We start from the raw sequence: 23,162 nt of genomic DNA, 5'->3' as shown, positions 1-23,162 counted from the left end.
AAAAAAATTTTTTTTATATAAATTGTTTCCAAAACATGCCCCATGGGAAGTATGTTTGATAACTGGTTCCCGGGGAGTACGGAGCCCAGAGGCAGCAGTAAAAGAGAGGTTGGTGACACATGCTTTGGAGTCCTTTGACCTAGCTTGGAATCCAGGCCTTACTGCTTTCTTAGCTGTGTAACCTAGGGCAAGTTACTTAATCCTTTTAGCTTACAGGTTTTTTTAATCTGGAAAATGGAATAATAATAACAGTACCTCACAGGGTTGTGTGATGAGTTCCAAATGAGAGAATTCAGCGAACTTTAGCTTGGCCCAGCCCTCGGTGAAAAGTAGTCGTTAATATTCCTGTTGTCATTGATACAGCTCAGTAAATATTTATTGTTCATCCAGCAATTGCCTTTCTCTTAGACGGTGTAGGAAGCAGGACTCACTCTGCGTGTTTGTATTTATTTAGCAAACATAGGTCCCCGTTTGCACTGGGCACTGGTGAGAAAGCGTTCCCTAAGGTAGGGGAGAGGTTCTAAACCTCCCCATGCAGGGCTTGAGTTCCGGACCACAGGTGTCCAGGGACAGACAGCGTGGTGTTTGAGGGTCCTCTGTGACCCGGGGACGTGCCTGCGTAGTCACAGCCACGAGTTGCTGGGTGTTCCTTCTGCACAGCGGAGGCCCTTGGGACGTCAGAGCACTTCTGTGTCGACTTTACCCCCCACTTCCTATCTCTTTCCTCTCTCCCTTGGCCTCTAGATTTCCCCCAATATAAATAAATAAAAATCAATTACTTTTCCCTGTTCAGCACTCAACACTCACGACCCGAAGCCTGACTCTTCCTTAAAGGATCGGTGCTCTCCACAAATGGTTCTCATTTGGGTTGTCTAGTAAGCGTCGCTAATAACAGAGACCCCTGGGACAGTCCCATGCATTCCTTCATTGTAAAAATGCCTGTCTTCTCCCGGCGCTGTCCTGGGGATTACCTCCTGGCTTCACTGAAGCCCGTTAGGTTGCAGAGGGCCCGAGTTGGGGGTTTTAGTTTTTCTTTCCTTCCTTGGTAAGAAAGCAGACCCGGTGTTTTCTTTCTCTCTGCTCTGGACACTGCCCCTCCTTGCAAGGAGGGACGGTTGCCTAAGACCCTGGAGGATGGCCCAGCTCACTTCCTGCTTGAAAGCTCTGTGTCCGTGATTGGTCTCCAAGCTAGTGAATTTGCAGAGCGGGGCCTGGAAGCTGGCTCTCCGTCTGGGAAAGGGCACTGACTCCTTGGGCGGCTGAGGTCACCCTTGTCCTGGGACAGCCTTTCAGTGTCAATGGCCACCTCCCCTTAGTGTGACTGAGAATCCTGTCGCTTCTGCATTGAGTACGTGTGTAGCCTGACCTTTGGCTAGTAGCTTTGGTCTTTATTTACAGGGCCTTCGTCGATGGCTTTGTCTCTTTGCTGAGTGGCTTTTGTTCCACCAGACTTGAGGTTTGTTTGATTTAGAACAGGCAGTGTTTGAAATGAGTTTGCTCACCTTTTCTCAAGTTGAGCTGGAATATCTTCCTTGGAGCTCCTCAGGCACCAAATATTGTTCCTACATAGCCTCCAACTGTCCATTCTTGCTGTTAAGGAATCTCCCATGCATTGGATGCATTTTTTTATTTTATAAAGTGTGATGTGACTTGTACACAGGTTCTTACTCTGTCTTCTTGGGATGCAAGAGAGTACAGAGACTATTCTCTGAGATGTGCGTATATGATCTCTGGATCCAAAAGAAACATTGAATGTTCTCTATAAGAAAATAGATAACCGGGGTGCCTGGGTGGCTCAGTCGGTGTGTCTGACTTCGGCTCAGGTCATGATCTCACGGTCCGTGAGTTCGAGCCCTGCGTCGGGCTCTGTGCTGACAGCTCAGAGCCTGGAGCCTGCTTCGGGTTCTGTGTCTCCCTCTCTCTCTGTGTCTCTCCTGCTCACGCTCTGTCTCTCTCCTTCAAAACTAAATAAACATTAAAAAAAAGAAAAGAAAAGAAAATAGACAGCCATTTGTCTTGGATGGTTTAATATTCACGTTCGTGAGAAGATGGGTCAGATTTTGTACGTTTCATGCCGGAAAATATTGGCCTTACTGCCATATTGGGAATAAATTTGTGGGCTTCTAAGCCAAGCACTAGCAAATGCTATATCAGAAATTCTGGAGGCTTATGACACAAGCAAAGTGACTGTGTGGGGTTCATCAGACAGAAGAGATTGTAAGGATGATGTGAAAATCTGTATTCTGTTCTGTGCACCAGAACTGCACGATCTCACCTTCGTGCAGAAGTTTACTTCATGGGCGTTTTGCTTTAACCGTGGCAAAATAGTCATAAAATTTACCAGTTTTAAAAGTGAACTCAGTGGCATTAAGCACATTTGTGCTGTCAGGCTGCTGTCACAACTGTCCATCTCCAGAATTTTTCCATCATCCCATTTTGAAATATTATACCTGTTAAACAGTACATATCCCCATTTCTTCCTCCCCACAGCCCCCAATGGTCTCTCTACCTATTTGTCTCCATGAGTGTGGCCAAGTTCCTCATGTAAGTGCAATCATGCAATATTTGTCCTTTTGTTACTGGCTTATTTCACACAGCATAATATCCTCATGGTTCATCCGTGTAGTAGTGGATGTCAGAATTTCCTTCTACTTCCTTTTCATCGCATCTTTTCATCGCATCTTATCCTATTGTGAATAATGTCCCTGTGAATATGGGCAAGTGGCTGTCTGTTTGTTCACAGGAGTTTTTGAGATCGTGTTTGGTTTTGTGAGATTTATCTTTCATAGTAAGTGGCTTAAGGGGTGCCCGGGCGGCTCAGTCGGTTAAGTGTCTGACTTCCGCTCGGGTCATGATCTCATAGTTTCTAAGTTTGAGCCTCTCATCAGGCTCTGTTGTGATGGCTCAGAGCCTGAAGCCTGCTTTGGATTTCGTATCTCCCTCTGTCTTTGCCCCATCCCCACTCACCCTCTGTCTCTCTCAAAAAGAAATATACATTAAAAAAAGAAAAAAGAAAAAAAGAAAGTGGCTTAAGATGGGCAGGCATGATTTCTCCCAAATCACCTTTCTCCTCAACAGCCTGTCGATGAGAGCACGTGGGACTGCTGGAGGCTGGATGCGTGGAGGGCATGTGAAGGGCATGACACATTTCTCCTTTTCACCTGCAGCTGCCCTTACCAAGCTGGTCCATGATGTGGCTGACACTCTGCCCTGTGCCCCGGAGACCCGGCTTCACAATCTGGAGACTTCTGCAGAGCACAGATGTCTTCCGGGGAGGACATTGTGTAGTAGACAGAAAAAATCCTTAACTTTCCTTCAGAATTGACTTGGATTAAAATAAATGTATTTTTTTTTTTTGGTGGAAGGAGGGTTAGAATGTGATATTTACATGCTTGAAAAATTGAATACCTGAGAGATTGATTTCTACCTTGGGATCGAATCCATGGTTTTCAATAGAAGCTTCAAGGCCAAAGGTCAATTATAGACTGTAGAATGCAGGAATGATGTCATGTTGCTTATACATGTAGCGGGATAAAAACCCGAAGCCTTGCTCAAATGATTAGATGTCAGTCTATTAGGTTAAAGATATCTTTTTTTTTAAGTTTATTTATTAGAGAGAGTGAGGGAGGGAGAGGCAGAAAGAGGGACAGAGAGAGAATCCCAAGCAAGGCTCCACACTGTCAGCGAGGAGCCCGATGCAGGACTCGAGTTCACGAGTCCTGAGATCATGACCTGCGCCAAAATCTAGAGTCAGATGTTCACCTGACCGAGCCACCCAGGTGCCCCTAGGTTAAAGATATCTTCATCTCTATTTTCTAAAGAACAACGGACTCTCATGAGTTTATGTTCATACTGGGCCCTAAAAATTAGCCAAAATAAGCATTTGCATATTTTAAAAGCAGAGGTTTTTTTTTACAAGCAGAGTTAAAAAATCTTCAAACTAAGCCCAAATGCCACATGCTTGGGTGTATTCCATCTTCCTATCCTATCACAGCCACTAAAGGGAGATTGGGGCTGCCATGGCTGATCCCTCAGAGGTTTGATACTTTGTCTCTTTCCACGTCATGAAGATGGCTTAGAATTCTTTTTTATCAGTCTTTAGCATGGAGAAACATGGTGACAGTTGTCAAAGGTCATTTGGAGAACCTCAGACTGTGTGGGGAGTGAATAAATGGCATCCTGGCTCTTTGAGATCACTTGGACCGACACTCTTTTTAAAGCTGCGTCTTGGGGCGCCTGGGTGGCGCAGTCGGTTAAGCGTCCGACTTCAGCCAGGTCACGATCTCGCGGTCCGGGAGTTCGAGCCCCGCGTCGGGCTCTGGGCTGATGGCTCAGAGCCTGGAGCCTGTTTCCGATTCTGTGTCTCCCTCTCTCTCTGCCCCTCCCCCGTTCATGCTCTGTCTCTCTCTGTCCCAAAAATAAATAAAAACGTTGAAAAAAAAAAAAAAAAAGCTGCATCTTGGTTAGCTCTTGGTCTCCCTTCCCGAGTTCCAGGGTCAAACAAATACGCTCTGGGTGTCTCCTTAGGGAACTTCCTATCTCCCCAGTCATTCCACAGACTGGACCCTCCTCCTTAGCCCTACGGTCTGAAACAGAGGCCTCCTTGATCCATGCTGCCGGCCACCTAACGGGTGTTAAGCACATCCTGTGTGCTGGGCACTTGACATCTGTCAGTGAACCAAGTAGATGAAGAGCCCTGCTCTCATGGAGCTCACGTTCTAGAGGAGGGGGGAGACCGTAGATAATAAAGGTAGCAAAGGGGTAAATGATACGGTATGTCTGGAATAAGTAAAAGGGGGGATAAAAAGAGAAAGCCGAACAGGGGAGAGGGGGAGAGGGTCAAGGGAACAGGTTGTATTTGTAGCGTGGAGAAGGTGACATTTGAGAGAGAATGTCTCCCTCGATGTTCTCTCTCTCAGCAGAGAGAAGGGGAACCATGAAGACCTGGGAGCGGAGTGGCCTAGGCAGAGGGGACTGAAGGCTCGGTGCAGAGGCCCTCATGGGCAGGTGCTCGGCTCCCGATTCTTCTGATGAAGTCAATGAACAGGTGGTTGGCTCTTTCTCAACCCTGTGAGCATGGAGGGGGCTGGGAGAAGATGAGCGGGTAGGGGAGCCCCACCACGAAGGGCTTTCTAGGTGTATAAGGACCTTGGGTTTGACTTTGTGTGCAGGATGCGCGGGGGAGGTCGGTGCAGGATGTTCCCCACTGGAGTAGCATCATCTGTGGTCTGGTTGCATTTTAAAAGGGTCATTCTGGTCGTGGTGGTCCTAGGCAGGAAGACCAGGTAGGAGGCTGACCCAGATGAGCCATGATGGAGGCTTGGACCTGGGTGAGCTGAGAAAGTTGTGAAGAGGCTCTTCAGAAATGTGCCTATTTGGGTCAAGTTTTGGTCCAGAGAACTTTACCTTTGTTTATCTTCAGGGCCTGTCTTCCTGCTTTTGGAACGGGGGTGGGGGAGAGGGCCGGTGTTAGAAAAAGAAAATGATTTGCATAAAGCAGAGGCCTTTACTGCACTGGAAGGAAGATGGTCTGTAATCCACAGGGTTTGTGGGGCAAGGAGGCCTTCGGTGCCGGAGAAAGCCGGCTGCCCCTCCAGGGCTGCTGCCCCGGATGCCGCCTCCTTGCCAGGCATTGCCTACTTGGGAAGGCAAGGTTTTCCCAGCCCTCGGGTGCAGGCAGGCCACCTACATCTCCATCCACATATGCTCTCTTTTTTGAAACCGCTTTATGGAGCTATAATTCACGTGCCATACCGTTTATCCTTTCAAAGTGTCCAATCCAGTGGCTTTTAGGAGTTTACAGAATTGTGCAACCATCACCCTACTCCATTTTAGAACCTTTTCATCACCCAAGAAAAAAGATCCTGTACCTGTTAGCGGTCCCTCCTATTCTTTCCTCCCCTCAGCTCCTGGTGACCTCCAACCTGCTTCCCGGCTCTATGTATTTGCCTATCTGGACGTTTTGCATAAATGGAATCATACAACATCTGTTCTTTTGTGACCGACTCCTTTTACTTAGCAGAATGTTTTACCTAGGATTCTCATCCCTGCGGTAGTGTTGATCAGTACTTAGCTCCTTTTCCTTGCTGAACACACAAGTTACTTTTGCACATGATGCATTCTTGAAAAAAAAAAAACACAGGAAATGTGCGTTAATCACAAACAACATTAACTTTCATGTTACAAAGGGAATTGTTTGTGCCCGGAGAGCCGTATGTGTGTGTGTGTGTGTGTGTGTGTGTGCGCGCGCACGTGCATATGCATGCTTGCATGAATTTGTTCCCTTTCACAGTTGAATACACAGTGTATGAAATCTGTGAGCGCATCTGAAGACCAGTGGCTTTCTGGTGTCTTAATGATTTTCTTTCATTCAGTGATCCAACAATTACCTATCAAATCTCCACTACACTCCAGGGCCTGAGCCAGGTAATGGTGGTTAATAGAAGGATGAACAAAACAATGTCCTCCTCTTCATGGAGCTTACAAGCGTCATTTGGGGTGGGGAGGCAGGAGTAGATATTAAGATATTGAACAAAGGAGATATGAAACCAACTGATACTAGAATTACAATCTATGAGGGGCGCCTGGGTGGCTCAGTCGGTTGAGCATCTGACTTCAGCTCAGGTCACGATCTTGCGGTCCGTGAGTTCGAGCCCCGCGTCGGGCTCTGGGCTGATGGCTCAGAGCCTGGAGCCTGCTTCCAATTCTGTGTCTCCCTCTCTCTCTGCCCCTCCCCCATTCATGCTCTGTCTCTGTCTCAAAAATAAATAAACGTTAAAAAAAATTTTTTTTTAATGGTTAATACAGTACATTTTTGTTTTTGTATATTTTACCACAATGAAAAAAGTTAGCCCAGGAAGGTCTTTTGGAAGAGATTATACTTGACAGCTGAAGGATGAGAAGGCACCAGTCAAGGCTTCCCCTGGTCCAGTCGATGGGAATGGCATGTGCAAAGCATGTGCAAAGACCATGTGGTGAGAATTTGGTCTGTGTTCTAGGAGCTGCGAGAAGGCCAGAATAGCTGGGGGAAGTCATGTAGGACCAAGAAGCATGGGACGAGGTAACTCAGACTATGATGTGCAGAATAGGTTTGGGGGGGCAGGAAACCAGTTAGGGGGCTCCTGCAGTGTTTGTGAGAGAGGTGATGGGGGCTCGGAGGGGGGGCCCGGATGATGGGAATGGAGACGAGGTGTGGAGGGTAACAGTTGTGTTTGAGAGGTGGAATCTTGGTCTTGGTGTGGATCAGATTTGCGGACCTCATAGAAGGGAAGTGTCAGGTGATTCTTGGATTTCAAATGTAAGCGACTAAAGACATTGGGGCCAGCGGCAGAGGGGCAGGTTGGAAGGGGAAGCATTCAGCTTTGGCCCAGGTCCAGTTGCTGGGACACCCAGGAGTGGCTAGAGGTCAAGGTTCCAGAGGTTCAGAAGTCTCGGCGAGAGACACAGAATTTGGGAACTTGGCCGTGTGGAGGTGGATTTCCAGAGATCCACAAGGACATGGGAAAATTCATGAAACCAGTTTCTATCCTTGGGGTCAGCCTTTTAATTTTGATAGATTTTTGTGAAATTATACATTCAACTTTTTTTTTTTTTTGAGCAATAAACCATTTACATTTGAGTACAAAAAGCCCTTATGCAAATACGCAGGCTCTGCTTTATGGATGGCGAGGACAGGGAAGGTTGATGCAGTATCGTCTAACAGGCGGGACAACCACACACATCGAAATGCTTATCAGATGCAGGAAGTGGCCAGTGTGTTTTGAACGGGAACTTGACAAAGTCCGGGGATTTCTCATGGACACCGGGGCATTGAAATTGTGTGGTATGTGTATTGACTGGCCCCTTTGTGTAAGGGAAGGAATTGTAACCTGCCTGAGATCTCAGAAACCAGAAATCGAACTCCGTTTTCCCAACTCCCAAGGTGAGAGTTCCTTCCAGAACCTCCTAGCTGAGAGTTGGAAACGCAGTACAGACGACTCAGAGATTGGTTAGCAAATAAAAATACAGGGCACAGAGTTAAATTTGAATCTCAGATAAAGAGTGGGACATGCCGTGTTTGGGACATACTTATACCAAAACGATTACATTGTTTTATCTAAAATTTGAATGTAACTTCATGTCCTGTGTTTCATTTGGAAAAATTACCCAGAATTGAACTTTTGGAACATAAAGATATTTGCGATTTGAGGACTACTGGGATATTCCACTTGATGACTTCTGGATTTTCTATACATGTTTTTAAAATTTGGGGAGCGAGTGGGAGGGGGATTGATTTTCCTAGTCAAAATGGCTGTGTTGTGTTATTTGTCTGGCGTTTGATGAATATTCATTACTTGTAAGAAACAGCGGCCTGGTATTGGGGAACAGGTCTTGGGCTCAGGAGATGTCGGATCTGGCCAAGTCACTGACCAGTTCTTAGACCTTAACTAGCAATAACATACTTGATGTTTTTAGGCCACTTCATGGCTTTAAAGTCTTCTCATTTGGCAGTTATTAGGACAGATGGTATCCCCACGGGCCAGATGAGCAACACAAGAGAAATCAAGGTCTAGGTGGGTGGCCTCTGGCTAGAGCTCGGCTCCAGCCTTCTTCCTAACTTTCAGTTCAGTGGCATCAGTTAATTTTCAAAGCTCCCATTTCTTTGTGCTCCTGCCACACCCCTATGTTTTATAGGATATCCTCCCGATGTAATTCCAGGACTCTTGCACAGTCTCCTATGCCCTAAGATTCCAGTTTTTAAAGTTGACATGGTGGAAATAATTTCAAGTTGTAGGTTAATGGGCAGACTCCCTGTATGTTGCTGTCTGATGTTGTCAGTAGTATTGGACAAGCATAAGGGGCCACTGTGTTGTGATAGCAAGTCTGGTTTCTTACGTGAGGCATTGTCATAATAACAGTGATGCTTATGGGGATTTTTGAAATCCTGATGCTTAACATGTACGAGTCCCAGTGGATACCTCCGGTACCCACGTATTCCCAGATGTGGATAGTACATATTCTCTATTTTACAGAGTTCTTCCTGCGTTTCTCTTGGCGTATACATTTGCCGTGTGCAGCCAGTGCTAACCTCGGTTTTTGGCACACAGTAGGAACTCAACAAGTATGTGTTGAGTGAGTGATTATAACAGAACCTATCCTTGATGACAGCTTCGGAGGTCATTGATTTCACTTTTAATTTTTTTTTAACTTTATTCATTTCTTTTGAGAGAGCGAGCAGGGGAGGGGCAGAGAGAGAGGGAATGAGAGAGAACGCCAAGCAGGCTCTGTGCCGGCAACGTGGAGCCTGATGCGGGACTCGAACCCGTGAACTGTAAGATCATGACCTGAGCCAAAACCAAGAGTTGATGCTTAACCGACTGAACCAGCCAGGCACCCCTAAAACATTTTTTCAAGAAGTTAAAAATCAGTAAAGCTATGCAATCAGGGAGGCACTAACCCAGTTTTGAGAAAGCAGCTCCCAACATGGACCACGCCAGGGTAACTAACGGAAATTGCCAGGGTAACTAACGGAAATCTGCGGGGTGTCCTGCCCTCCCAAGTGTTCTGGTCTTTATGCTTATTTTTTATCAGACGAAGTTGTATCTTACATATAGGTTCCTTTGCACGTGTCCTAAGGAAATCAGTAAGCATAATATGACTTTAATTGCACCTGGCAGAGGGCTAATGGAGCATACATTTTGGTGACCATTGCAAGAACTAAAGTGCATTTGATTAAAGTAAAATTTTGTTTGCTACATTGTCAGGAATGGTATAATGATTTTCTGTCCAGAGTACCCTTAGAATTTATTCATATCACACAGTTCATTGTGTTGAGATTTTATAGTTGAATACTTCAAACCGTTTAAATCTTCTTATTCCAACATCCTATTGGCCAGTCCTTGTAAACTTCAGAATTTGTCTAAGCTCGAAGTTGTTAGGCATCATTTTTCCGTCCCAAAGTGTTCAGAGTCAATGTTACCTCCCATACTTGGCTGTATTTTTACTCTCTGACTAGACAAAGATAATATTATCTCTCCTTTGTATTCAAGCAAATCTTGATTTTTTTTTAAAAAAAACTTCCTGTAACGTTTTTTGGGGTTCCCGGTTTTCATGAACCTTTAGATGACCACATTTATGATTGAAACGAAGACTCTTAGATGAGAAGATACCCAGCGAAACTCCCAGCTCTAGATCGCTCTTTCTGTTAAACTTACTGGATCTTTCCCTCCCCGACCTCTGCCCCCATTGGTCTCCACTTAATAGGTCATCCTGAGATTTTTATTTTATTTCTTTGCCTGTTTCCTGGACTGGCAGGTACCATCATTGCACTGACTCTGAGCATCCTATGTTTGCTCCTGTCCTTGGTAGTGATATTAAAATGGCAGAGTTACTAGTATTTCATCATAAAGCACTGTGGTAGACTCTTTTTTTTTTTTTAAAGACTTTTATTTTTAAGTAATGTCTACACCTAGTGTGGGGTTTGAACTCACAGCCCTGAGATCAAGAGTCGCAGGCTCCACTGACTGAGCCAGCCAGGCACCGCTGTGATAGACTCTGATAAAGCCCAGGCTATTGCTTAAGGAGGAAAGCATTTAATACAAAAAGAAAAAGAATGGCAATGACATATTTGATCATTAAAATGCTTTCAAGAGGAAAAAGAACAGGAGAAGAACTTTTCTTTTAGAGGCAGTTGCCTCCACTAACTTTACCTGATATGAAATGTCGTTGAATTCTAACGCGACAGAACACAGTGCTCTGTCTCGGGGTCTCTTCCTGCCCTGCGTTCTTTGCCTGTGACTCCCCTCTCCCCCACTACCTGCTGACCAGGTGCTATTTCCTCCTTGAAGACTTCCTGATTCTTCACCCTCCCAGGTCAAAGTGAGGGGCCCCTCCTCTGTTCTGGTCACTCTCTGTTCATTCCTGACCCAGATCTCACCATCTCAGAGATGGTAACTAGCTTTTACCAACTCGGCTTGATTTAGCGGTAGTTACCTAGACACTGGTTTTCTTTTTTTTTTTTTAACCTTTATTTATTTTTGAGACAGAGAGAGACAGAGCATGAACGGGGGAGGGTCAGAGAGAGGGAGACACAGAATCCGAAACAGGCTCCAGGCTCTGAGCTGTCAGCACAGAGCCCGACGCGGGGCTCGAACTCACGGACCGCGAGATCACGGCCTGAGCCGAAGTCGGATGCTAACCGACTGACCCACCCAGGCGCCCCTAGACACTGGTTTTCAAAGAACAGTCCCCAGAGCCGCCGCAGCAGCAGCAGACTTACTGAATCAGACACTTGGGAAGTAGGACCCAACTGGTTCTGAACGAAACTCTCAGATGATTCTGACACCTGCTCCAGGTTGAGGTCTGCTGGTCTAGAAACTTTCGGTGAGTAGGATTCTGAGGTCACGTCCAGCCATGGCAGGGAAGGGTGTATCAGGATTCCTTGGTGATATCACCTTGCGCAGGCGAGAAGCAGGACAGATGTGGACCCGGGGCTGTGCCGCCTCTGAACTATATTGTAGTCGCTGGTCTACTTCTCCCTGCACTAGGCTGTCACCTCGGGGAGAAGAGGGCCTGTTTGGGGCTCACTGGGGCAGCCCAGCCCCCCAGCACAGTGCTTACATCGTAGTAGCTGTTCTACAATGACGTGGTAAGCAGTGCAGTCAGACAGATGCCTTTTTCCACACTTACAGTCACTGGAACTAGCTGCCATTATTAGAAAATGTCCTCTGAGAAAAGGGGTTCGAGGCTGGTTATTGTGTAGTGACCCCGGGATAAAAAGAACCAACCGTGGTCTGATCAAGTGAACTTTATGGTTTTCATTCCTTTGGTAAGATGCCAGAGGATAGTAACCGCGTTCTTGGACCTTATTGCTTCTTAAAATAGTCACACACGCAAATTGATATTTTAAGATTTTTTTTTTTTTTAGCATCAGCTTCTGGTCCATATGGCCATCCTTTGCAAATGCCACAAAACACCAGGGATTACTTTTAGTTAGCTCCTACTTGGGAAAAGCAGACTCTTGTGACATCTTGGTCTGGGTAAGAGGTCTTTTTCCTACTGATACTCAGAAACTTCTCGACCATTTGATAACTCTGAGCTATAAAATATTTGCGGGCAAGGGAAAAACAGCTAGCACCAATCTCCACTCACTGTTTCGGTTTGGGTCTATGTTTGTTATCAGAAGACTGAATAAAGACAAAGAGTCTTCAAGATCGTTAAGACTGTAGTGGGGTTAGTACCACTACACGTGTTTCTTGTTAGATAGAGCAAGGTCAAGTTTAACACGGGGCCTGGTTTTATTCAATCAATTCTAGTTGCTTGTCCACAAAGCCAGAACATGAGGAAGTTGAAGGGATTTGTGGGGCTCTTACCCTAGGCTGGTTGCGAACTTCAGGACCGAAGTCAGACGGCAGCTTTAGTAAAGGCTTTGTAAAAGCATCCCTAACCTCATCAACCAGAGGCGATTTGGGGCCATAGGGGACATTTTAGGGTGTCGCAACTCAGGGGGTGCTGCTAGTGTTTACGACACCCCACGAATGCCTTCAGCACGCAGGACCCCTCCCACAACGAAGTGTCCCCGCCCGCAGTGTGCAGTGCGGGGGTTCAGAAGTCCTTCCTGACACCATGGACGGGAGTCTTCTTAAAGTGCCAGTTCCCCAGGCGCGCTTCTCCTTCCGTTAGGTAATTTCCATTTCGGTACCCTTGACAGTCGGGTTCCTGGTGGGTTTCCGCGGCAGCCAGCTTTTTCTCCTTGCCAGCCTGTAGTCTCCACTCGTGTATCTCCAGGGCAGTGCGGTCACAGCGCATCCAGTGCTGACCCCCCAATCGGAGACCCCTGGACTCGAACCACGACCCCTTTTCTCCCCCAGATCGCACCACCCAGACCTCCATTTCCAATCCGTCTCTCAGATCTGCTATATCTACGAGACATAGATCCACGAGATCTCGAGTTCACCTGTCAGCTCCGTTGCCATCCCCTTATTCAAGCCGCCACCATCGCCACCCTCCTGAATGCCCCTCCCCCCAGGACCCCCCTCACTGATGTCTCCATTCCCAGCCCAGAGCAGCCACTCAGGTACTGGTGCACATCGGTGCCCAGCTGCAGACTTTTTTGTAGCTCACCACTGCACTGATAACACTCCCCTCCTTCCCATGGCTCCCCAGGCCCAGCCCGCTTCCCCTCCCCCCCCCTCCCATTTCATTCTTGTCCTACTTCAGCCTCTGGAGCATGACGAGCCCCTTCCCTCTCCCGGGACCTGCTCATTTGTTGTTTTCTCACCTGAAACGCTCTTCCCCTCGAGGACTCCTTATCTTTTGCTTTTGGGCTCATGTATCATTTCCTCAGAGAATTCTCTGACCACCCCCATTAAGGTAGGTCTCTCCCAGGGCTTGCCCCTTGCCCTCTTTCTTGTTCCTTTATTTACTTGTGGGATTTTTGGTGTGCTGCCCCTGGAGTCTGGAAGCTTCCTGAGAAGGGACCACATGTGTCCCGCCCTCCACAGCTCAGTGGCTGACAGAATGGCTGAAGCTTGTTCTTGGATTACTATTTGTGGGACGTTAGTGGGAGTGCTTGCTGCCTGGGTGGCCTGGTGAGTGAAGGAAGGGAAATTAGCTTGCAGGGGTGAGGGAAGGAGGGAAGTAGGAAATGTCAGGCCGCGGGAGCACCGAGAAGGGAGTTATTAACTCAGGTCACGGGTGTTCAGGAAGCTTCCCAAGAAGCCGGAGGACAACCTTGAAGAACGATTGGGGGTTCCCCAGGTTTAGGAAATGATAAAAAAAAAATTCAGCTGGGGTGGGGGAAACCCTTGGAATTAAATGGAGCCTAAAGAAATTTAGGCCTCTGATATGCCCACACGTGGATGCGATGGACCATCCAGAAAGTGGCTTCTTCCACCGTGTAGACCACTGCCTTCTCAAGCATCAATGTGCATATGGATCTCCTGATGAATCTTGTTAAAATGTAGACTCGGGATTTGGTGGAAGGTGAAGTCCTGCAATTCTCACGATCTCACCTAGATGATGCACGAGCTGCGGGTCTCCCGGAGGATGGGGCAGACCAGCCCTATCGAAAGAGTAACAGTTCTGTCATCATGTGCCCTTTGGTAAATGGTAGAACACATGACTTCCGTGTTTTCGCCAAGACTTAACTTTCTTCCCGACTTTCTCGTGAAACGCAGGAGGCATCTGATGGCTTCGTTTTAGGCAGCATCTCCCAGGTGTGTTTGATAACCTTAAAGTCCTTATTTTACACAGGCCTTTCTATGTTATCAAAGGAAATAGAACATAGAGTTGTTGGTGAGCCCCTTGCATCTACCCTCTTATATGTCTGTTGTCAAAGGACCACAGCAGGCATGTTAGGACTTTGTTAAATATAAACCCACTTACATATCCCTCCTGCATTCCTCCAGGTGCATCGTCCTGTAATCTGCACATTGTCTCTTCTATGGTTTCTCTGAAGCACGTTTGTAGCTTGGACAGTCTGTTCTGTGACACCTGTCGTACTTCTGGCACCCCCCCCCCCCCCGCCGCCTCCCCTATAAGCCAGCGTATCTTTAGAAAAGACAAACTAGTATTAATCCAGGCCAGTCATCATTCAGGGGGCAAAGCTGTTTTCCTAAAAGAACCACATCACAGTCCAGACTCAAACAAATGATTTCACATTATCTGGAGTCCTTCTTAAGATGTAAAAACCAGAAATGACTGAGAATTGTCTGTGTGGGGGAATGTTCGGTCTTCTTGGCCTTGCAATAAATGAGGTTCTCAAACTTGGCTGCACATTGGGGTCACCTGGGGAGCATCAACCGCACTGATGCCTGAGTCCCCTGTGGGGGGGATGCTGGGGAGGGGGAGTCTCCCAAGCAGGGGAGTTCCGGGGTGTGGGGTGGAGGGTGGATTCTAATGCATTGTCAAGGCTGAGAATTGCCTGGAGCGTAGATGCCATAGGAGTCTATGGGATGTCTTTTAGTGTGTCAAAAATTCACCCAGGTTTATGGAAATGTCTGAGGATCAGCATAGGGGGGAAGTGATTGAAATAAAGGAGCAGGGTAACTCAGACACCAGACTGGGTTCTGTAACGCATTAGCTGTGGGTGGTCTTGATCGAGTCCGTGACCTCATAGCTCACATCTGCATAGTGATTTGCTGATGACAAAGCACCTTCATGTGCAATATCTTATTTTCACAAGAATTCTAAAGCGAGGGCCGAGCACCTGTTTCCCCTCTGCCCTTTCTTCAAGGAGCACGATTCTTTATCGGTTAAGATTCAGCTTCAGTGTTCTTCTGGCCTGGAGCCCCTCCCAGGCATTTCCCAGGCTGCGTTAGGGACTAGCCTCCACGTGTGGTCCTCTCCTGGTACTTAGGGTATTGAACTGTCATAATCTATTACGGTTTCTGTCCCCTTGAGGGCATATCCTATGCCTAGAAGACATTCAGCAACTGATGATTTAATTCATCCACCCATCATTACTTGCCAGGTGGGGGGGGCCCTGGGCCCCGGGAGATGAATTACAGTTCAGTGCTCACCACCACCCCCCAACCTTTTCTGAGACCCAGATTCCTCTTGTAAAAATGAAGAGTTTGGAAATTTTCTCTAATATCCCTTATAGCTCAAAAATGGGCGGTTCTATCTTACAATTTTACCTATTTGTTGCAAAACCTCAACAAAGCTCTCCAGTCTCAAGAATAACGAGGAAAGAGGTAAGATGAAGGCGACTCACCAGTTGGCAGGAATTGGAAATTCATGTTTCACTTCAACCTGGACCGGTGACCCGGTCCTGACTGTCGTACACCCGAATCACCTCGGGAGGTTGAGAAAGTAGAAAGTCCCGTGTTGTGCCCCTTTTGGTGACGTTCCCCCAAGTGATTTTGAAGTAGACCAAGCAGTGTTTCAGGGCCGCTGTTTGCTGTCCTGGAGATTGCTCCCATCTGAGCAGCGGAGGTTTTATGAATGAAATTTGAGCCTGTTTTTGTGAATTCTTTTTTTTTTTTTTTAATTTTTTTTTTCAACGTTTATTTATTTTTGGGACAGAGAGAGACAGAGCATGAACGGGGGAGGGGCAGAGAGAGAGGGAGACACAGAATCGGAAACAGGCTCCAGGCTCTGAGCCATCAGCCCAGAGCCCGACGCGGGGCTCGAACTCCCGGACCGCGAGATCGTGACCTGGCTGAAGTCGGACGCTTAACCGACTGCGCCACCCAGGCGCCCCTGTTTTTGTGAATTCTAAACCCAGAGTGGCCCTGTTGGTGCAGCCAGCGTCAGCTAGCTGCATTCACTGCACACGTATTGCCGAGACCAGGAAGGTAACTTCTGTCCAGAAGGGGATGGAGTCGGGGACGCGGCTTACTGAGACCCGGCTCTTGACCACTTAGGAATCACTTCCTAATCGGGGCGAGGAGGGGGCGGGCAAACAGAAGGAAATGTGGAACCATATCTTCCTCCTCGAGGGTAACACTCTTCGCGGGAAAAAATAAATTGTTCACATAGTGTGTGCCATCTTATTTGCATCAGGCAATCCCTTTGGCTGAAGCCAATTAAGAGATTTTGAGGGTTGTAAAATGGAAGGGCCAGCCAAGTATATCTGAGAACTTTTTCATTTAAAAGTCATGTGTGGCCTTTTGAGATCTAGTCTCGTAAGATCTCATTCCACCGCATTCTTTTGGCCAAAGCAGGTCACAAGGCCAGTCCAACTTCAAGGGGTCAAGCGGCAGATTTTCATATAGGAATGAGTGAAGAAGGGGGCTATTATTTTAATCAGTTTACCACAGTGATAATTATCATCATGATTAGTAAGTGGTTATCAAACGAACTTAAAATTGTATAAATTGTACTCGCCTGTTTCCCAGTGAAGATTAAAATGAATAATTTTGTAATGTGAGCATAATAATGTTGGTATTTATTTAAATTTCTCAGGTTTTTTTGGAGTTACAGGCATATAATTCTGGCTTCCCTTTGCTTGGTTCATGCTGCTTTCTATTTCTGCATTTAACTCCACTCAAAAGTGTTAATAGAGTTTTCCTCTTTTATTTAAAACTACCCACAGAAAAATAATAGTTAAATATACAATCAAGAAAGCAATCATCAACCCCACTCTTGGTCACCACCTCCAAAAATGCATCCATATAATAAAAAGACTTGACTAAATGAGTAAAAAGAAAGAAAGAAAGAAAGAAAGAAAGAAAGAAAGAAAGAAAGAAAGAAAGAAAGAAAAGAAAAGAAAATCCACATTGTCAATGTAATTGTACTTTCCCTGCCCTGACAAACACCTTCCGAGAAGTTTTCTTTTTCTAGGTCTTTCCCCCCACCCCCATCCCAGCTCTGATTGGAAGCCAGCCTACCATCGCTCAGCAGTATGATAAGATCTGACTCCTAATTGTTAAATTCCCGAAGCTGTTAATGTATGTCAACATGCAACAGGATGTTCCTTACAGCTGCACATCTTGACTTGGGAGCCAGGCCAAAGGGAGCCATTTATGGAGTAAATCCTGTAAAACCTTCGGTTAGGTTTACAGTCATTGTGAACTCAGGCATTTTCATTGTAAAAGGTCTTTTTCAAGAAATTGACAAATTAAATATTTTTCAATCCTTTCAAGGGTTTACAGAAGTGAGTAAAAGATTAAAATGCCTTGTTTAAATTACAACTTCAGATTAAAAAAAATTCTCTGTATTTATTGGCTTCAGATTAAAAAAAATTCTCTGTATTTATTGGCTTCTCCAAGGTAGTTGCACATATACAGACAAACTTGTGAATATGAGATTCGTGATAATCAAATAGGATCTGCAACATGGACTTAAAGGTCAGTTGATTTATCTGACTTTTGAAGTCAGGTATTTATATCTGCAGTGATTTGCAGTGGGCTCAGCAAAAAGAGAATGTTTATATGATTCCCTGGGTGTTTTGTTTCTCTTTTATCGCATAACACAGGTTAACAGGTGACCATCATTCCCCCCAAATAAGATATAAACACTACATTCGGTGTTGCTAAAATAAAAAAGCAAATGTATCAGACCAGGGCTGATACCACTTTGATTTTATTTATTTTTTTTACATTTATTTATTTTTGAGAAACAGTGAGACAGTGTGAGCGAGGGGAGGGACAGAGAGCGAGGGAGACACAGAACCCGAAGCAGTCTCCAGGCTCTGAGCTGTCAGCACAGAGCCTGACACAGGGCTTGAACTCACAAACCGTGACATCATGACCTGAGCCGAAGTCGGACGCTCAACTGACTGAGCCACCCATGTGCCCCAATTTTTTTTTTTAACATTTATTTATTTTTGAGAGACGGAGACAGAGTGCAAGTGGGGGGAGGGGCAGAGAGAGAGGGAGACACAGAAGCAGAAGCATGATTTTTAAAGCTAATTTTGACTTTTGTTTTTGCCTCCTCTGGAGCCTTCCAGCCCTGTGAATGCTCATGGTGCTTCACACCTACCGCTGCTCTTTGGAGGGAAGTCGTGGCTCCTGGCTTTCATTTTACTGCTAGACCTCCTCTCATGCTTGCTCCATGCGAGCTGTCTCAAGGGACTTTTTTTTTTTTTTTTTTTTACCAAATTTGGGGCCCTGCTAAAATGCTCCGGGATTCTCCTCCGTGCGATCTGTGGCTTCTGCTGTGGGTGGGTGGCCTCGCTCCTTGGGTGGGAGCTGGACCTGGTGATGCACTTGAAACGAACAGAATACGGGAAACGCCCTGGGAGGTCACTTCCAAAGCTAGCGTGCAAAGCAAGACCCTCCTCTGACCTGCTCTTAGAGAAGCCAGCCGCCCTGTGGAGACACGTGTGTGGCCTGGAACCAAGGGCAGCCTCCAGCCGGCGGCCCACGAGGAGCAGAATCCTGCCAGCAGGCAGAGCTGGGAAGCGGAGGTTAATCAGTGCTGAGCCCACTTGTCCCTCCAGGTGGCCAAAGCCCTGGCAGGCGCTGTGGTAGTTGCCTTAGGTCAGGTCCAAGATCCTGAGCTACTGAAGCTGAGATAATACTTGTGTTTTATTCATTCATTCATTCATTCATTCATTCATTCATTCATTCTGTGTATTTGGTTTTGAGAGAGAGAGAGTGCGGGAAGGGCAGAAAGAGAGGGGGACAGAGGATCCAAAGCGGACTCCGTGCCAACAGTAGAGAGCCCAATGTGGAGCTCGAACTCCCAAACCGTGAGATCATGATCTGAGCCGAAGTCAGACGCTCAACTGACTGAGTCACCCAGGCGCCCCAAAACTTGCGTTTTAAACTGTTAAATTTGGGAGCCGTTTGTTATGCAGCAATAAATAACAAACACGAGGACAGAGGTTTAAGGTGCAATTAAAACGTGCCTTGCCTTTGGGGTGCTCACCATCTATGTAGTTAGTAAGCTCTGTATTCGCCAAGCATCATGGGTAAACCAAGATGTGACACCATCATTGTCATTTTCTGATGGAGGACTCCAGCAAAAATAATTTCCAAGCTTCGGTTTTGTTGCACGTATTTTCCAGTTTAATGTCGTGAATAAGTAATACACGCGAATGATGCAATCTTCAAAAGGTACGAAAGGGTACAAATTGTAAAGACAATCTTCCCCCTTTCGTGTCAGTGCCCATTTCCCTTCCCACGGTCAACAGCTATTACCAGCTTATCGGTTAACTTTCTAGAGATAGTCTTTGCATTTACAAATGTGTACATTACCAATGTGTACAGACCTATCCCGCCCCCACAAAAAAAACTCAGATGGCCGTGGAATTTGACTTTCAACTTGGACTTGAAATCAGGAGTACAGTTGATACACAACAGATTGAAGACTTAATGTAAGTCTGCCACTGGATTCTGCTCTGAACTTAACAGATAAGAAATTAACTTAAGGAAACCGTTGAAAACCTTTGAGAGAAAGAAAGATAACGAGTTGTGTAATAATTGGGCTGAGAGAAACCATCTGGTTTGCCCACTTGGCCTTGGGCAGGATAGTTTTTGTGTGTGTGTGTATTTAAAAAAATTTTTTCTAATGTTTATTAATTTTTGAGAGACAGAGACAGAGCGTGAGTGGGGGAGGAGCAGAGAGAGAGGGAGACACAGAATCCGAAGCAGGCTCCAGGCTCTGAGCTGTCAGCGCAGAGCCCGATGCAGGGCTCGAACCCACGAACCGTGAGATCGTGACCAGAGGCGAAGTCGGATGCTTAACTGACCGAGCCACCCAGGCGCCCCAAATGTTTATTTTTGAGAGCGAGACAGAGTGCAAGTGGGGGCGGGGCAGACAGAGAGGGAGACACAGAATCCAAAGCAGGCTCCAGGCTCCGAGTTGTCAGCACAGAGCCCGACGCAGGGCTTGAACTCACCAACTGTGAGATCATGACCTGAGCTGAAGTCGGACACCTAATGGACTGAGCCACCCAGCCGCCCCAGGCAGGATAGTGTTTAAAACATCCAGATGAGCTTCTCTGGAGAGCCTTCCATAATGAAATATCTTCTTGATCCTCAGGGGAAAGGGGGAGACGAAAATAACTCTCCGTATCAGGAAATGTCCCCACAGTTTTTCCAGTCTTTTCTCCCTAAGAACCCTTCATATTGTGAAAAATTAGGTGTGTGTGTGTGTGTGTGTGTGTGTGTGTGGTGGGGGGTTGGTTTGCTTCTGGGACCAAATCACCTTTGGGGAAGTAAGATGCCTCCCGATTAGCTGTGGAGTGAGTCCCGAGAGCAGATGTGAAGAGAAGGGCTTGCTCTCTTTTCTTCTTTTTACTGCCTCAGTGGTAGAGACTCTGAGTAACTGTTGTTAATGGTGTGGGTGGTGTCCCGGGCTGTGGAACAAGTGAACTCCTTCCTCCACTGGCCTTGCGACCTTTGCAACACATCTTAACCTGTTCTTGTCTCCGTTTCCTTTCTGCAAGGTGAAGGTAACGAAGCCTCAGCTTTAAAGGATGGCGGAAGCGTAATTAACATGGTCTGGGAAGACCAATAAATGCCTTGGAAGAAAGGTGCCTTATGAATTTGAGGTGGTTATTATCATTACAGTCATTACATTTAAAATTATAGGCGGCATGCCAAACGAGTCACGACAGAGGTGAAAGAATAATTGGACAGAATTCAGCTGAACACAGATATTAGTTTTGTTTCCTTAGTGTATAGTGTCGGGTTTGAATGGAATTGGATCATAAAGGACGCTCACCAGATAGGTCGATGCATTACATTTATTGTTCGGAGAATGGTCGGGGAGAGCACCTTACAAATAACAAGGATGGTGGTTATTCAGCAACTCACGGTTCCTTTGACTAGAGTCCAATGTATGGTCTGTTCCTTGTTCTGGCATCGTTAGTAGAAATTTCTTCTTTTTTTTAATATTTCCTTATTTATTTTTGAGAGAGAGCAAGAGAGAGAGAGTGGGACAGAAGCAGAGACAGAGACAAAGGATCCTAAGCAGATTCTGCACTGAGAGTGAAGAGCCCGACGTGGGGCTCGAACTCATGAACCGTGAGATCATGACCCTGAGCCGAAGTCAGACGCTCAACCAACGGAGCCACCCAGGCGCCCCAGTAGATACTTCTTTTTTATTCTCAAGCAACACATGAATGGATAGATTTCAAGTGAATGCTTGCTTATTTCACTGCTCTCTGACAAGACCTCTTTCTATATGTAGAAGTCTGTGAACCTGTTAATGTTCCTTTATTTTAGGCCACTCCTCTGTGACCCTGATGATATGGAGTGAGAATTCCTTCTTCCTTCCTGCCTCCTTTCTCCATCTCCTCCCTTCCTTCCTTCCTTCCTTCCTTCCTTCCTTCCTTCCTTACTTCCTTCCTTCCACCAAACACTTGAGTACCTGCTATGTGCCAGGCACTGTTCTAGATGTTCTGAATTCATCAGACAAAAAGAGATCATGTCCCTGCCCTCAAGGAGCTTCTGTTCTCACGTGGAGAGACAGAGAATAAGCGTGCTAACAGGTGTTTGCGGGCTGGTGGTAAATACAACGGGGGGGGGGGGGGGGGCGGGGAATAATTTGGGACAAGGGGGTAGAGAGTGACCACGAAGGTTTACTGTTCTGCATGGGTGACTAGGGAGGCCACAAGGTGAGTGTTTGTCCACAACCATCTATGAGATACCTACTGTGTGTTGGGCTGTGTTTATCCACAAACATCTATGAGATATCTACTGTGCTCTCGGTGCCCAGTTACCACGGCATTTAAACTGTGCAGCCTCACCTGCCCGGTGCCCCTGGTTGTCCTTTACATCGCTTTCCATATCGCTTCCCACATTCTAACAGACTTGAACATGTACTTCTGTTCTGTCCGTCTCTCCCACCGGAACGTCCACTCCCTGAGGGAAGGGGGTTTTGTTTCTTTTGTTCAGATGTGTGCCCAGCATCTAGTGAAAGCAGCTGCCTCTCTGGCTGAAAGGTTTTCCGCGAGCCCTGTGCCTGCGCTGCCTTCGCTTTGCCTCTGTCTTGATCGTCTGCAAGCCAGGGGACCGTAGGAACTTCCTACAATCTTGTTCGGCCACAGATTGACATCATCTCTCCTAGGAGTCCCTGGTCAGGGTTATCATTTCTAAACTGCATATCTGATTAGGCCAGTTCCTGTAGAAGAGGCCCCAGGCTCTTTACACAGACAGTTTCCCTCCTTCCACGCTCTGCTGATGCTTTAAACCCCAGGGCCATCCTCACTCGTCCTGGGACGTCCCTGCCCCTTCCCACATCTCCATGTCCTCGCTGTCCCCGATACCTGTCACAGTGTAGCTCCTTCTGTGGACCCCTATTCCTGTCTGTCTCCCCCGATTCTGAACCTTCAGAAGGACGGGAGCCGTGACTTCCCTACCAGCAGCTGACTGAGTACATGTTGGAAGGCTTGGAGACGTTTGTCCAAAGCACGAGAAGCTTCTCATGGCCTCTGCTTGCTTAGCCTACAAATTCCAAATGCTTGTCACCTGCAGGGCCTTCCCAGCCTTGCCTCAGTCTACCTCTCCAGCCTCCTCTTCCAACCATCTTTTTCCAACCCCCCCCTACACTGTAGGTGTAATCCTGCCTCCCATGGTTTCATCTCCTGAAATGCCTCTCTTCTCTCACTTCCCTGATCACCACCCAACTTGACCTTCAGGGCCTGACTCAAATAACTTCCCTCCTCTCTCCATCCTTTCTTGGAGTCCCTGCTCTCTTCTGTGGCTTCTTCTTTTAGCACCTGTCACACCGAATTATGGCGAGATGTGTATTTGTCTCTGTTGCTGCATAGACTGCAAGCACATGAA

General features: G+C 46.7%; 1 protein-coding gene across 3 annotated transcripts in view; it reads left to right on the top strand.

The window, feature by feature from the left end:
• The window catches only part of ATP8B1 (ATPase phospholipid transporting 8B1), a 128,665-nt gene that overhangs the window by 4,551 nt on the left and 100,952 nt on the right, over positions 1-23,162 (top strand). Inside the window, exon 1 of one of the 3 annotated variants that reach the window (XM_045459228.1) lies at positions 4,920-5,047. The exons of the other annotated variants lie outside the window; for them this stretch is intronic. The gene's annotated coding sequence lies outside the window, so the exon portion shown is untranslated. Of the gene's footprint in view, positions 1-4,919; positions 5,048-23,162 lie in introns of those variants that run through there. 3 annotated transcript variants of the gene reach the window in all.

The sequence above is a fragment of the Leopardus geoffroyi genome, chromosome D3 (genome assembly GCF_018350155.1).
Source record: "Leopardus geoffroyi isolate Oge1 chromosome D3, O.geoffroyi_Oge1_pat1.0, whole genome shotgun sequence".
Lineage (NCBI taxonomy): Eukaryota > Metazoa > Chordata > Mammalia > Carnivora > Felidae > Leopardus > Leopardus geoffroyi.
The sequence above is the reverse complement of the archived record's forward strand: the minus strand, read 5'-3'. Positions and strand labels throughout refer to the sequence as shown.